At 48.6% G+C, this 17,145-nt stretch overlaps 1 protein-coding gene across 1 annotated transcript in view; it reads right to left on the minus strand.

Annotated features, from left to right (window-relative positions):
- Nucleotides 1–17,145, minus strand: part of LOC121542728 (sorting nexin-27-like) — a 56,429-nt gene that overhangs the window by 31,037 nt on the left and 8,247 nt on the right. The gene's annotated exons all lie outside the window — the stretch shown is intronic.

The following is a 17,145-nucleotide window of genomic DNA, read 5'->3' on the forward strand; positions in this document are numbered from 1 at the left end:
TTATAGATGTCAGTCCCTCCTCTCACCAGACCAGACTATTATAGATGTCAGTCCCTCCTCTCACCAGACCAGACTATTATAGATGTCAGTCCCTCCTCTCACCAGACCAGACTATTATAGATGTCAGTCCCTCCTCTCACCAGACCAGACTATTATAGATGTCAGTCCCTCCTCTCACCAGACCAGACTATTATAGATGTCAGTCCCTCCTCTCACCAGACCAGACTATTATAGATGTCAGTCCCTCCTCTCACCAGACCAGACTATTATAGATGTCAGTCCCTCCTCTCACCAGACCAGACTATTATAGATGTCAGTCCCTCCTCTCACCAGACCAGACTATTATAGATGTCAGTCCCTCCTCTCACCAGACCAGACTATTATAGATGTCAGTCCCTCCTCTCACCAGACCAGACTATTATAGATGTCAGTCCCTCCTCTCACCAGACCAGACTATTATAGATGTCAGTCCCTCCTCTCACCAGACCAGACTATTATAGATGTCAGTCCCTCCTCTCACCAGACCAGACTATTATAGATGTCAGTCCCTCCTCTCACCAGACCAGACTATTATAGATGTCAGTCCCTCCTCTCACCAGACCAGACTATTATAGATGTCAGTCCCTCCTCTCACCAGACCAGACTATTATAGATGTCAGTCCCTCCTCTCACCAGACCAGACTATTATAGATGTCAGTCCCTCCTCTCACCAGACCAGACTATTATAGATGTCAGTCCCTCCTCTCACCAGACCAGACTATTATAGATGTCAGTCCCTCCTCTCACCAGACCAGACTATTATAGATGTCAGTCCCTCCTCTCACCAGACCAGACTATTATAGATGTCAGTCCCTCCTCTCACCAGACCAGACTATTATAGATGTCAGTCCCTCCTCTCACCAGACCAGACTATTATAGATGTCAGTCCCTCCTCTCACCAGACCAGACTATTATAGATGTCAGTCCCTCCTCTCACCAGACCAGACTATTATAGATGTCAGTCCCTCCTCTCACCAGACCAGACTATTATAGATGTCAGTCCCTCCTCTCACCAGACCAGACTATTATAGATGTCAGTCCCTCCTCTCACCAGACCAGACTATTATAGATGTCAGTCCCTCCTCTCACCAGACCAGACTATTATAGATGTCAGTCCCTCCTCTCACCAGACCAGACTATTATAGATGTCAGTCCCTCCTCTCACCAGACCAGACTATTATAGATGTCAGTCCCTCCTCTCACCAGATTAGACTATTATAGATGTCAGTCCCTCCTCTCACCAGACCAGACTATTATAGATGTCAGTCCCTCCTCTCACCAGACCAGACTATTATAGATGTCAGTCCCTCCTCTCACCAGGCCAGACTATTATAGATGTCAGTCCCTCCTCTCACCAGGCCAGACTATTATAGATGTCAGTCCCTCCTCTCACCAGATGTGTGAACCAGACTATTATAGATGTCAGTCCCTCCTCTCACCAGACCAGACTATTATAGATGTCAGTCCCTCCTCTCACCAGACCAGACTATTATAGATGTCAGTCCCTCCTCTCACCAGACCAGACTATTATAGATGTCAGTCCCTCCTCTCACCAGACCAGACTATTATAGATGTCAGTCCCTCCTCTCACCAGACCAGACTATTATAGATGTCAGTCCCTCCTCTCACCAGACCAGACTATTATAGATGTCAGTCCCTCCTCTCACCAGGTCCCTACCAGACTATTATAGATGTCAGTCCCCCTCTCACCAGACTATACAGACGTCAGTCCCCTCTCACCAGACCAGACTATTATAGATGTCAGTCCCTCCTCTCACCAGACCAGACTATTATAGATGTCAGTCCCTCCTCTCACCAGACCAGACTATTATAGATGTCAGTCCCTCCTCTCACCAGACCAGACTATTATAGATGTCAGTCCCTCCTCTCACCAGACCAGACTATTATAGATGTCAGTCCCTCCTCTCACCAGACCAGACTATTATAGATGTCAGTCCCTCCTCTCACCAGACCAGACTATTATAGATGTCAGTCCCTCCTCTCACCAGACCAGACTATTATAGATGTCAGTCCCTCCTCTCACCAGACCAGACTATTATAGACGTCAGTCCCTCCTCTCACCAGACCAGACTATTATAGATGTCAGTCCCTCCTCTCACCAGACCAGACTATTATAGATGTCAGTCCCTCCTCTCACCAGACCAGACTATTATAGACGTCAGTCCCTCCTCTCACCAGACCAGACTATTATAGATGTCAGTCCCTCCTCTCACCAGACCAGACTATTATAGATGTCAGTCCCTCCTCTCACCAGACCAGACTATTATAGATGTCAGTCCCTCCTCTCACCAGACCAGACTATTATAGATGTCAGTCCCTCCTCTCACCAGACCAGACTATTATAGATGTCAGTCCCTCCTCTCACCAGACCAGACTATTATAGATGTCAGTCCCTCCTCTCACCAGACCAGACTATTATAGATGTCAGTCCCTCCTCTCACCAGACCAGACTATTATAGATGTCAGTCCCTCCTCTCACCAGACCAGACTATTATAGATGTCAGTCCCTCCTCTCGAGACCAGACTATTATAGATGTCAGTCCCTCCTCTCACCAGACCAGACTATTATAGATGTCAGTCCCTCCTCTCACCAGACCAGACTATTATAGATGTCAGTCCCTCCTCTCACCAGACCAGACTATTATAGATGTCAGTCCCTCCTCTCACCAGACCAGACTATTATAGACGTCAGTCCCTCCTCTCACCAGACCAGACTATTATAGATGTCAGTCCCTCCTCTCACCAGACCAGACTATTATAGATGTCAGTCCCTCCTCTCACCAGACCAGACTATTATAGATGTCAGTCCCTCCTCTCACCAGACCAGACTATTATAGATGTCAGTCCCTCCTCTCACCAGACCAGACTATTATAGATGTCAGTCCCTCCTCTCACCAGACCAGACTATTATAGATGTCAGTCCCTCCTCTCACCAGACCAGACTATTATAGATGTCAGTCCCTCCTCTCACCAGACCAGACTATTATAGATGTCAGTCCCTCCTCTCACCAGACCAGACTATTATAGATGTCAGTCCCTCCTCTCACCAGACCAGACTATTATAGATGTCAGTCCCTCCTCTCACCAGACCAGACTATTATAGATGTCAGTCCCTCCTCTCACCAGACCAGACTATTATAGATGTCAGTCCCTCCTCTCACCAGACCAGACTATTATAGATGTCAGTCCCTCCTCTCACCAGACCAGACTATTATAGATGTCAGTCCCTCCTCTCACCAGACCAGACTATTATAGATGTCAGTCCCTCCTCTCACCAGACCAGACTATTATAGATGTCAGTCCCTCCTCTCACCAGACCAGACTATTATAGATGTCAGTCCCTCCTCTCACCAGACCAGACTATTATAGATGTCAGTCCCTCCTCTCACCAGACCAGACTATTATAGATGTCAGTCCCTCCTCTCACCAGACCAGACTATTATAGATGTCAGTCCCTCCTCTCACCAGACCAGACTATTATAGATGTCAGTCCCTCCTCTCACCAGACCAGACTATTATAGATGTCAGTCCCTCCTCTCACCAGACCAGACTATTATAGATGTCAGTCCCTCCTCTCACCAGACCAGACTATTATAGATGTCAGTCCCTCCTCTCACCAGACCAGACTATTATAGATGTCAGTCCCTCCTCTCACCAGACCAGACTATTATAGATGTCAGTCCCTCCTCTCACCAGACCAGACTATTATAGATGTCAGTCCCTCCTCTCACCAGACCAGACTATTATAGATGTCAGTCCCTCCTCTCACCAGACCAGACTATTATAGATGTCAGTCCCTCCTCTCACCAGACCAGACTATTATAGATGTCAGTCCCTCCTCTCACCAGACCAGACTATTATAGATGTCAGTCCCTCCTCTCACCAGACCAGACTATTATAGATGTCAGTCCCTCCTCTCACCAGACCAGACTATTATAGATGTCAGTCCCTCCTCTCACCAGACCAGACTATTATAGATGTCAGTCCCTCCTCTCACCAGACCAGACTATTATAGATGTCAGTCCCTCCTCTCACCAGACCAGACTATTATAGATGTCAGTCCCTCCTCTCACCAGACCAGACTATTATAGATGTCAGTCCCTCCTCTCACCAGACCAGACTATTATAGATGTCAGTCCCTCCTCTCACCAGACCAGACTATTATAGATGTCAGTCCCTCCTCTCACCAGACCAGACTATTATAGATGTCAGTCCCTCCTCTCACCAGACCAGACTATTATAGATGTCAGTCCCTCCTCTCACCAGACTATTATAGATGTCAGTCCCTCCTCTCACCAGACCAGACTATTATAGATGTCAGTCCCTCCTCTCACCAGACCAGACTATTATAGATGTCAGTCCCTCCTCTCACCAGACCAGACTATTATAGATGTCAGTCCCTCCTCTCACCAGACCAGACTATTATAGATGTCAGTCCCTCCTCTCACCAGACCAGACTATTATAGATGTCAGTCCCTCCTCTCACCAGACCAGACTATTATAGATGTCAGTCCCTCCTCTCACCAGACCAGACTATTATAGATGTCAGTCCCTCCTCTCACCAGACCAGACTATTATAGATGTCAGTCCCTCCTCTCACCAGACCAGACTATTATAGATGTCAGTCCCTCCTCTCACCAGACCAGACTATTATAGATGTCAGTCCTCCTCTCACCAGACCAGACTATTATAGATGTCAGTCCCTCCTCTCACCAGACCAGACTATTATAGATGTCAGTCCCTCCTCTCACCAGACCAGACTATTATAGATGTCAGTCCCTCCTCTCACCAGACCAGACTATTATAGATGTCAGTCCCTTCTCTCACCAGACCAGACTATTATAGATGTCAGTCCCTCCTCTCACCAGACCAGACTATTATAGATGTCAGTCCCTCCTCTCACCAGAACAGGGTGAGTTGTGGGGCAACCAGACTATTATAGATGTCAGTCCCTCCTCTCACCAGACCAGACTATTATAGATGTCAGTCCCTCCTCTCACCAGACCAGACTATTATAGATGTCAGTCCCTCCTCTCACCAGACCAGACTATTATAGATGTCAGTCCCTCCTCTCACCAGACCAGACTATTATAGATGTCAGTCCCTCCTCTCACCAGACCAGACTATTATAGATGTCAGTCCCTCCTCTCACCAGACCAGACTATTATAGATGTCAGTCCCTCCTCTCACCAGACCAGACTATTATAGATGTCAGTCCCTCCTCTCACCAGACCAGACTATTATAGATGTCAGTCCCTCCTCTCACCAGACCAGACTATTATAGATGCTCAGTCCCTCCTCTCACCAGACCAGACTATTATAGATGTCAGTCCCTCCTCTCACCAGACCAGACTATTATAGATGTCAGTCCCTCCTCTCACCAGACCAGACTATTATAGATGTCAGTCCCTCCTCTCACCAGACCAGACTATTATAGATGTCAGTCCCTCCTCTCACCAGACCAGACTATTATAGATGTCAGTCCCTCCTCTCACCAGACCAGACTATTATAGATGTCAGTCCCTCCTCTCACCAGACCAGACTATTATAGATGTCCAGTCCCTCCTCTCACCAGACCAGACTATTATAGATGTCAGTCCCTCCTCTCACCAGACCAGACTATTATAGACGTCAGTCCCTCCTCTCACCAGACCAGACTATTATAGATGTCAGTCCCTCCTCTCACCAGACCAGACTATTATAGATGTCAGTCCTCCTCTCACCAGACCAGACTATTATAGATGTCAGTCCCTCCTCTCACCAGACCAGACTATTATAGATGTCAGTCCCTCCTCTCACCAGACCAGACTATTATAGATGTCAGTCCTCCTCTCACCAGACCAGACTATTATAGATGTCAGTCCCTCCTCTCACCAGACCAGACTATTATAGATGTCAGTCCCTCCTCTCACCAGACCAGACTATTATAGATGTCAGTCCCTCCTCTCACCAGACCAGACTATTATAGATGTCAGTCCCTCCTCTCACCAGACCAGACTATTATAGATGTCAGTCCCTCCTCTCACCAGACCAGACTATTATAGATGTCAGTCCTCCTCTCACCAGACCAGACTATTATAGATGTCAGTCCCTCCTCTCACCAGACCAGACTATTATAGATGTCAGTCCCTCCTCTCACCAGACCAGACTATTATAGATGTCAGTCCCTCCTCTCACCAGACCAGACTATTATAGATGTCAGTCCCTCCTCTCACCAGACCAGACTATTATAGATGTCAGTCCCTCCTCTCACCAGACCAGACTATTATAGATGTCGGTCCCTCCTCTCACCAGACCAGACTATTATAGATGTCAGTCCCTCCTCTCACCAGACCAGACTATTATAGATGTCAGTCCCTCCTCTCACCAGACCAGACTATTATAGATGTCAGTCCCTCCTCTCACCAGACCAGACTATTATAGATGTCAGTCCCTCCTCTCACCAGACCAGACTATTATAGATGTCAGTCCCTCCTCTCACCAGACCAGACTATTATAGATGTCAGTCCCTCCTCTCACCAGACCAGACTATTATAGATGTCAGTCCCTCCTCTCACCAGACCAGACTATTATAGATGTCAGTCCCTCCTCTCACCAGACCAGACTATTATAGATGTCAGTCCCTCCTCTCACCAGACCAGACTATTATAGATGTCAGTCCCTCCTCTCACCAGACCAGACTATTATAGATGTCAGTCCCTCCTCTCACCAGACCAGACTATTATAGATGTCAGTCCCTCCTCTCACCAGACCAGACTATTATAGATGTCAGTCCCTCCTCTCACCAGACCAGACTATTATAGATGTCAGTCCCTCCTCTCACCAGACCAGACTATTATAGATGTCAGTCCCTCCTCTCACCAGACCAGACTATTATAGATGTCAGTCCCTCCTCTCACCAGACCAGACTATTATAGATGTCAGTCCCTCCTCTCACCAGACCAGACTATTATAGATGTCAGTCCCTCCTCTCACCAGACCAGACTATTATAGATGTCAGTCCCTCCTCTCACCAGACCAGACTATTATAGATGTCAGTCCCTCCTCTCACCAGACCAGACTATTATAGATGTCAGTCCCTCCTCTCACCAGACCAGACTATTATAGATGTCAGTCCCTCCTCTCACCAGACCAGACTATTATAGATGTCAGTCCCTCCTCTCACCAGACCAGACTATTATAGATGTCGGTCCCTCCTCTCACCAGACCAGACTATTATAGATGTCAGTCCCTCCTCTCACCAGACCAGACTATTATAGATGTCAGTCCCTCCTCTCACCAGACCAGACTATTATAGATGTCAGTCCCTCCTCTCACCGAGACCAGACTATTATAGATGTCAGTCCCTCCTCTCACCAGACCAGACTATTATAGATGTCAGTCCCTCCTCTCACCAGACCAGACTATTATAGATGTCAGTCCCTCCTCTCACCAGACCAGACTATTATAGATGTCAGTCCCTCCTCTCACCAGACCAGACTATTATAGATGTCAGTCCCTCCTCTCACCAGACCAGACTATTATAGATGTCCAGTCCCTCCTCTCACCAGACCAGACTATTATAGATGTCAGTCCCTCCTCTCACCAGACCAGACTATTATAGATGTCAGTCCCTCCTCTCACCAGACCAGACTACTATAGATGTCGGTCCCTCCTCTCACCAGACCAGACTTATAGATGTCAGTCCCTCCTCTCACCAGACCAGACTATTATAGATGTCAGTCCTCCTCTCACCAGACCAGACTATTATAGATGTCGGTCCCTCCTCTCACCAGACCAGACTATTATAGATGTCAGTCCCTCCTCTCACCAGACCAGACTATTATAGATGTCAGTCCCTCCTCTCACCAGACCAGACTATTATAGATGTCAGTCCCTCCTCTCACCAGACCAGACTATTATAGATGTCAGTCCCTCCTCTCACCAGACCAGACTATTATAGATGTCAGTCCCTCCTCTCACCAGACCAGACTATTATAGATGTCAGTCCCTCCTCTCACCAGACCAGACTATTATAGATGTCAGTCCCTCCTCTCACCAGACCAGACTATTGTAGATGTCAGTCCCTCCTCTCACCAGACCAGACTACTATAGATGTCAGTCCCTCCTCTCACCAGACCAGACTATTATAGATGTCAGTCCCTCCTCTCACCAGACCAGACTATTATAGATGTCAGTCCCTCCTCTCACCAGACCAGACTATTATAGATGTCAGTCCCTCCTCTCACCAGACCAGACTATTATAGATGTCGGTGCCTCCTCTCACCAGACCAGACTATTATAGATGTCAGTCCCTCCTCTCACCAGACCAGACTATTATAGATGTCAGTGCCTCCTCTCACCAGACCAGACTATTATAGATGTCAATCCCTCCTCTCACCAGACCAGACTATTATAGATGTCAGTCCCTCCTCTCACCAGACCAGACTATTATAGATGTCAGTCCCTCCTCTCACCAGACCAGACTATTATAGATGTCAGTCCCTCCTCTCACCAGACCAGACTATTATAGATGTCAGTCCCTCCTCTCACCAGACCAGACTATTATAGATGTCAGTCCCTCCTCTCACCAGACCAGACTATTATAGATGTCAGTCCCTCCTCTCACCAGACCAGACTATTATAGATGTCAGTCCCTCCTCTCACCAGACCAGACTATTATAGATGTCAGTCCCTCCTCTCACCAGACCAGACTATTATAGATGTCAGTCCCTCCTCTCACCAGACCAGACTATTATAGGATGTCAGTCCTCCTCTCACCAGACCAGACTATTATAGATGTCAGTCCCTCCTCTCACCAGACCAGACTATTATAGATGTCAGTCCCTCCTCTCACCAGACCAGACTATTATAGATGTCAGTCCCTCCTCTCACCAGACCAGACTATTATAGATGTCAGTCCCTCCTCTCACCAGACCAGACTATTATAGATGTCAGTCCCTCCTCTCACCAGACCAGACTATTATAGATGTCAGTCCCTCCTCTCACCAGACCAGACTATTATAGATGTCAGTCCCTCCTCTCACCAGACCAGACTATTATAGATGTCAGTCCCTCCTCTCACCAGACCAGACTATTATAGATGTCGGTCCCTCCTCTCACCAGACCAGACTATTATAGATGTCAGTCCCTCCTCTCACCAGACCAGACTATTATAGATGTCAGTCCCTCCTCTCACCAGACCAGACTATTATAGATGTCAGTCCCTCCTCTCCACCAGACCAGACTATTATAGATGTCAGTCCCTCCTCTCACCAGACCAGACTATTATAGATGTCAGTCCCTCCTCTCACCAGACCAGACTATTATAGATGTCAGTCCCTCCTCTCACCAGACCAGACTATTATAGATGTCAGTCCCTCCTCTCACCAGACCAGACTATTATAGATGTCAGTCCCTCCTCTCACCAGACCAGACTATTATAGATGTCAGTCCCTCCTCTCACCAGACCAGACTATTATAGATGTCAGTCCCTCCTCTCACCAGACCAGACTATTATAGATGTCAGTCCCTCCTCTCACCAGACCAGACTATTATAGATGTCAGTCCCTCCTCTCACCAGACCAGACTATTATAGATGTCAGTCCCTCCTCTCACCAGACCAGACTATTATAGATGTCAGTCCCTCCTCTCAGACCAGACTATTATAGATGTCAGTGCCTCCTCTCACCAGACCAGACTATTATAGATGTCAGTCCCTCCTCTCACCAGACCAGACTATTATAGATGCTCGGTCCCTCCTCTCACCAGACCAGACTATTATAGATGTCAGTCCCTCCTCTCACCAGACCAGACTATTATAGATGTCAGTCCCTCCTCTCACCAGGCCAGTCTTTATAGATGTCAGTCCCTCCTCTCACAGACCAGACTATTATAGATGTCAGTCCCTCCTCTCACCAGACCAGACTATTATAGATGTCAGTCCCTCCTCTCACCAGACCAGACTATTATAGATGTCAGTCCCTCCTCTCACCAGACCAGACTATTATAGATGTCAGTCCCTCCTCTCACCAGACCAGACTATTATAGATGTCAGTCCCTCCTCTCACCAGACCAGACTATTATAGATGTCAGTCCCTCCTCTCACCAGACCAGACTATTATAGATGTCAGTCCCTCCTCTCACCAGACCAGACTATTATAGATGTCAGTCCCTCCTCTCACCAGACCAGACTATTATAGATGTCAGTCCCTCCTCTCACCAGACTATTATAGATGTCAGTCCCTCCTCTCACCAGACCAGACTATTATAGATGTCAGTGCCTCCTCTCACCAGACCAGACTATTATAGATGTCAGTCCCTCCTCTCACCAGACCAGACTATTATAGATGTCAGTCCCTCCTCTCACCAGACCAGACTATTATAGATGTCAGTCTCTCCTCTTACCAGGCCAGACTATTATAGATGTCAGTGACTCCTCTCACCAGAAAAGGGTGAGTTGTGGGTATACCAGACAATTATAGCTGTCAGTCCCTCCTCTCACCAGACCAGACTATTATAGATGTCAGTCCCTCCTCTCACCAGACCAGACTATTATAGATGTCAGTCCCTCCTCTCACCAGACCAGACTATTATAGATGTCAGTCCCTCCTCTCACCAGACCAGACTATTATAGATGTCGGTCCCTCCTCTCACCAGACCAGACTATTATAGACGTCAGTCCCTCCTCTCACCAGACCAGACTATTATAGGTGTCCAGTCCCTCCTCTCACCAGACCAGACTATTATAGATGTCAGTCCCTCCTCTCACCAGACCAGACTATTATAGTGTCCAGTCCCTCCTCTCACCGACCAACTATTATAGACGTCAGTCCCTCCTCTCACCAGACCAGACTATTATAGACGTCAGTCCCTCCTCTCACCAACCAGACTACTATAGATGTCAGTCCCTCCTCTCACCAACCAGACTATTATAGATGTCAGTCCCTCCTCTCACCAGCCAGGATTGATACCAGACTATTATAGATGTCAGTCCCTCTCTCACCCAACTTTATAGTGTCAGTCCCTCTCTCACCAGACCAGACTATTATAGATGTCAGTCCCTCCTCTCACCAGACCAGACTATTATAGACGTCAGTCCACTCCTCTCACCAGACCAGACTATTATAGATGTCGTCCCTCCTCTCACCAGACCAGACTATTATAGATGTCAGTCCCTCCTCTCACCAGACCAGACTATTATAGATGTCAGTGCCTCCTCTCACCAGACCAGACTATTATAGATGTCAGTCCCTCCTCTCACCAGACCAGACTAGTATAGATGTCAGTCCCTCCTCTCACCAGACCAGACTATTATAGATGTCAGTCCTCCTCTCACCAGACCAGACTATTATAGATGTCAGTCCCTCCTCTCACCAGACCAGACTATTATAGACGTCAGTCCCTCCTCTCACCAAACCAGACTATTATAGATGTCAGTCCCTCCTCTCACCGGACCAGACTACTATAGATGTCAGTCCCTCCTCTCACCAGACCAGACTATTATAGGATGTCAGTCCCTCCTCTCTCCAGACCAGACTATTATAGATGTCAGTCCCTCCTCTCCCACCAGACCAGACTATTATAGATGTCAGTCCCTCCTCTCACCAGACCAGACTATTATAGACGTCAGTCCCTCCATCTCACCAGACCAGACTATTATAGATGTCAGTCCCTCCTCTCACCAGACCAGACTATTATAGATGTCAGTCCCTCCTCTCACCAGACCAGACTATTATAGATGTCAGTCCCTCCTCTCACCAGACCAGACTATTATAGATCATCCTCCTCTCACCAGACCAGACTATTATAGATGTCAGTCCTCTCTCACCAGACCAGACTAGTATAGATGTCAGTCCCTCCTCTCACCAACCAGACTATTATAGATGTCAGTCCCTCCTCTCACCAAACCAGACTATTATAGATGTCAGTCCCTCCTCTCACCAGACCAGACTATTATAGGCGTCAGTCCCTCCTCTCACCAGACCAGACTATTATAGATGTCAGTCCCTCCCTCTCACCAGACCAGACTATTATAGATGTCAGTCCCTCCTCTCACCAGACCAGACTATTATAGACGTCAGTCCCTCCTCTCACCAGACCAGACTATTATAGACGTCAGTCCCTCCTCTCACCAGACCAGACTATTATAGATGTCAGTCCCTCCTCTCACCAGACCAGACTATTATAGACGTCAGTCCCTCCTCTCTACACCAGACTTTGTAGGTGTCAGTCCCTCCTCTCACCAGACCAACTTCATAGATGTCAGTCCCTCCTCTCACCAGACCAGACTATTATAGATGTCAGTCCCTCCTCTCACCAGACCAACATTATAATGCTCAGTCCCTCCTCTCACCAGACCAGACTATTATAGATGTCAGTCCCTCCTCTCACCCAACATTATAGATGTCCAGTCCCTCCTCTCACCAACCAACTACTATAGATGTCAGTCCCTCCTCTCACCAGACTATTATAGACGTCAGTCCCTCCTCTCACCAGACCAGACTATTATAGACGTCGTCCCTCCTCTCACCAGACCAGACTATTATAGATGTCAGTCCTCCTCTCACCAGACCAGACTAGTATCGATGTCAGTCCCTCCTCTCACCAGACCAGACTATTATAGGTGTCCAGTCCCTCCTCTCACCAGACCAGACTATTATAGATGTCAGTCCCTCCTCTCACCAGACCAGACTATTATAGATGTCAGTCCCTCCTCTCACCAGACCAGACTATTATAGATGTCAGTCCCTCCTCTCACCAGACCAGACTATTATAGATGTCAGTCCCTCCTCTCACCAGACCAGACTATTATAGATGTCAGTCCCTCCTCTACCAACCAGACTATTATAGATGTCAGTCCTCCTCTCACCAACCAGACTATTATAGATGTCAGTCCCTCCTCTCACCAGACCAGACTGTTATAGATGTCAGTCCCTCCTCTCCCCAGACCAGACTATTATAGGTGTCAGTCCCTCCTCTCACCAGACCAGGCTATTATAGATGTAGTCCCTCTCTCACCAGACCAGACTATTATAGATGTCAGTCCCTCTCTCACCAGACCAGACTATTATAGATGTCCAGTCCTCCTCTACCAGACCAGACTATTATAGATGTCAGTGCCTCCTCTCACCAGACCAGACTATTATAGATGTCCAGTCCCTCCTCTCACCAGACCAGACTATTATAGATGTCAGTCCCTCCTCTCACCAGACCAGACTATTATAGGCGTCGGTCCCTCCTCTCACCAGACCAGACTACTATAGATGTCGGTCCCTCCTCTCACCAGACCAGACTATTATAGGCGTCCAGTCCCCTCCTCTCACCAGACCAGACTATTATAGATGCTCAGTCCCTCCTCTCACCAGACCAGACTATTATAGATGCTCAGTGCCTCTCTCACCAGACCAGACTATTATAGATGTCAGTCCCTCCTCTCACCAGACCAGACTAGTATAGACGCTCAGTCCCTCCTCTCACCAGACCACCTCTCTCTCCGACCACTATAGTGTCAGTCCCTCTCCTCTCACCAGCCAGACTATTATAGACGTCAGTGCCTCCTCTCTCCGACCAGACTATCTGCGGTGTCAGTCCTCCTCTCCCACCAGACCAGACTATTATAGATGCTCCAGTCCCTCCTCTCACAACCAGACCATTGTAGATGTCAGCTCCTCTCACCAGACCAGACTATTATAGACGTCAGTCCCTCCTCTCTCCAGACCAGACTATTATAGGCGTCAGTCCCTCCTCTCACCAACCAGACTAGTATTAGATGTCAGTCCCTCACTCTCACCAGACCAGACTATTATAGGCGTCAGTCCCTCCTCTCACCAACCAGACTATTAATAGACGCTCAGTCCCTCCTCTCACCAGACCAGACTCCTATAGATGTCAGTCCCTCCTCTCACCAACCAGACTATTATAGACGTCAGTCCCTCCTCTCACCAGACCAGACTACTATAGGCGTCAGTCCCTCCCTCACCAGACCAGACTACTATAGATGTCAGTCCCTCCTCTCACCACACTTTACCAGACTATTATAGATGTAGTCCCTCCTCTCACCAGAAGGGTATCCAACTATTATAGATGTCAGTCCCTCCTCTCACCAGACCAGACTATTATAGATGTCAGTCCCTCCTCTCACCAGACCAGACTATTATAGATGTCAGTCCCTCCTCTCACCAGACCAATATTATAGATGTCGTCCTCCTCTCACCAGGCCAGACTATTATAGGCGCTCCAGTTCCTCTCACCAACCAGACTATTATAGATGTCAGTCCACTCCTCTCACCAACCAGACTATTATAGATGTCGTGCCCTCCTCTCACCAGACCAGACTATTATAGATGTCCAGTCCCTCCTCTCACCAGACCAGACTATTATAGATGTACAGTCCCTCCTCTCACCAGACCAGACCGCTATAGGTGTCCAGTTCCCTCCTCTCACCAGAGCAGACTATTATAGACGTCAGTCCCTCCTCTCACCAGACCAGACTACTTATAGATGTCAGTGCCTCCTCTCTCCAGACCAGTCTATTATAGGCGTCAGTCCCTCCTCTCACCAGACCAGACTCCAATAGATGTCAGTCCCTCCTCTCACCAGACCAGACTAGTATAGATCGGCTCAGTCCCTCCTCTCACCAGACCGGACTAGTTGTAGATGTCAGTCCCTCCTCTCCCACCAGACCAGACTAGTATTGGGCGTCAGTCCCTCCTCTCACCAGACCAGACTATTATGGGTGATCAGTCCCTCCTCTCACCAGACCAGACCATTATAGATGTCAATTGCCTCCTCTGAGCGATCAGTCTCTTTCGTCTCACCAACCAGAATGTGCCAGAGACGTGGTCCCTCCTCTCCCACCAGACCAGACTATTATAGACGCTCAGTCCCCCCTCTCACCAGACCGGACTCCCATAGATGTCAGTCCCTCCTCTCACCAGACCAGACAATTATAGGCGTCCAGTCCCTCCTCTCACCAGACCAGACTTCTTATAGACCTCCAGTCCCTCACTCTCACCAGACCAGACTGGCGGGCATCAATGTCATCCCTGCCTCTCACCAGACCAGACTATTATAGATGTCCAGTGCCTCCCTCTCTCCTTAGCCAGACTATTATAATCTCAGTCCCTCTCTCACCAGACATTATAGATGTCAGTCCACTCCTCTCACCAGACCAGACTAGCCCTGTGAAGATGTCCCGGTCCCTCCCTCTCACCAGACCAGGCCATAGATGTAAGTGAACCTCCTCTCCACCCAGACCAGACCTATCATAGATGTCCCGGTCCCACTCCTCTCACCAGACCAGACCATGTATAGGCGTCAGTCTCATCGTCTCACCAGACCAGACTATTATAGACCTCCAGTCCCACTCCTCTCACCCAGACCAGACTGGCCACGTCAGTCCCTCCCTCACCAGACCAGACTGCTGCTGAGACGTCAGTCCACTCCTCTCACCAGACCAGACTAGTATAGACGTCAGTACCCTCCTCTCCCCAGACCAGACTATGTATAGATCTCAGTCCCTCCTCTCCCACCAGACCAGACTATTATTATAGATGTCGGTCCCTCCTCTCACCCAGACCAGACTCGCCCATAGGCGCCAGTGCCTCCATCTCACCAGACTAGACTAGCCCATAGATGTCGGTCCCTCCTCTCACCAGACCAGACTATTATAGACGTCAGTTCCTCCTCTCACCATTGACCAGACTATTATAGACGTCAGTCCCTCCATCTCACCAGACCAGACTTCATCATAGATGTCCAGTCGCTCCTCTCCACCAGACCAGACTAGCCCATAGATGTCAGTCCCTCGTCTCACCAGACAGACTATTATAGACGTCCAGTCCCCCCTCTCACCAGACCAGACTATTATAGATGTCAGTCCCTCACTCTCCACCAGACCAGACTAGTATAGATGCTCAGTGCCTCACTCATCTCACCGAACCAGACTATTATAGATGGTCAGTCCCTCACTCTCCCACCAGACCAGACTATTACTAGATGTCCAGTCCCTCCAGCTCACCAGACCAGACTATCATTATAGATGTCAGTCCCTACTCTCACCAGACCAGACTAGCCCATAGAGGCGTCAGTCCCTCCTCTCACCAGACCAAACCATTATAGAGCGTCAGTCCCTCGTCTCACCAGACCGGACTATTATGAGACGTCAGTCCCCTCCTCTGCAGACCAGACTAGTATGACGTCGGTCCCTCACTCTCCACCGGAGTGACCAGGCTATTATAGATGTCAGTCCCTCCTCTCCACCAGACCAGACTAGTATAGATGTCAGTCCCTCCTCTCCCCTGGACCAGACTAGTTAGATGTCAGTCCCTCCATCTCACCAGACCAGACTATTATAGATCTCAGTGCCTCCTCTCCCACCCAGACCAGACTAGTATAGATGATCAGTCCCTCTCTCACCAGACCAGACTATTATAGACGTCAGTCTCTCGTCTCCACCAGGCCAGGGCTCTTATAGGCGTCGTAGTCCCTCACTCTCACCAGACCCAGACCCCTTAGCCTAGAGCGTCAGTGCCACTCCTCTCGACCAGACCAGACTATTATAGGTGTCCAGTCCCTCCTCTCACCAGACCAGACTATGTATAGGCGTCCAGTCTCTGCCACTCACCAGACCAGACTGTTATAGATCTCTAGTCCCTCCTCTCCCACCCAGACCAGACTATTATAGATGTCCAGTCCTCACTCTCACCAGACCAGACCATTATAGATGTCCAGTCTCTTCGTCTCACCAGAGCAGACTATTATAGACATCAGTCCCTCCTCTCACCAGACCAGACTATTATAGGCGTCAGTCCCTCCTCTCAACAGACCAGACTAGCCACAGATGTCAGTCCTCCTCTCACCAGACCAGACTGAGGCTGTCAGTCCCTCCCTCTCCACCAGACCAGACTATTATAGACCTCAGTCCCTCCTTTTTCTCACCAGACCAGACTATTATAGATGTCAGTCCCTCCTCTCCACCAGACCAGACTATTATAGACGTCAGTACCTTCTCTCACCAGACAGACTATTGTAGATGTCAGTCCCTCCTCTCACCAGACCAGACTATTATAAGGTATCGTCTCCTCTCCTGAACTAGACTATTAT

This window comes from Coregonus clupeaformis, chromosome 28 (assembly GCF_020615455.1).
Source record: "Coregonus clupeaformis isolate EN_2021a chromosome 28, ASM2061545v1, whole genome shotgun sequence".
Classification (NCBI taxonomy): Eukaryota; Metazoa; Chordata; class Actinopteri; order Salmoniformes; family Salmonidae; genus Coregonus; species Coregonus clupeaformis.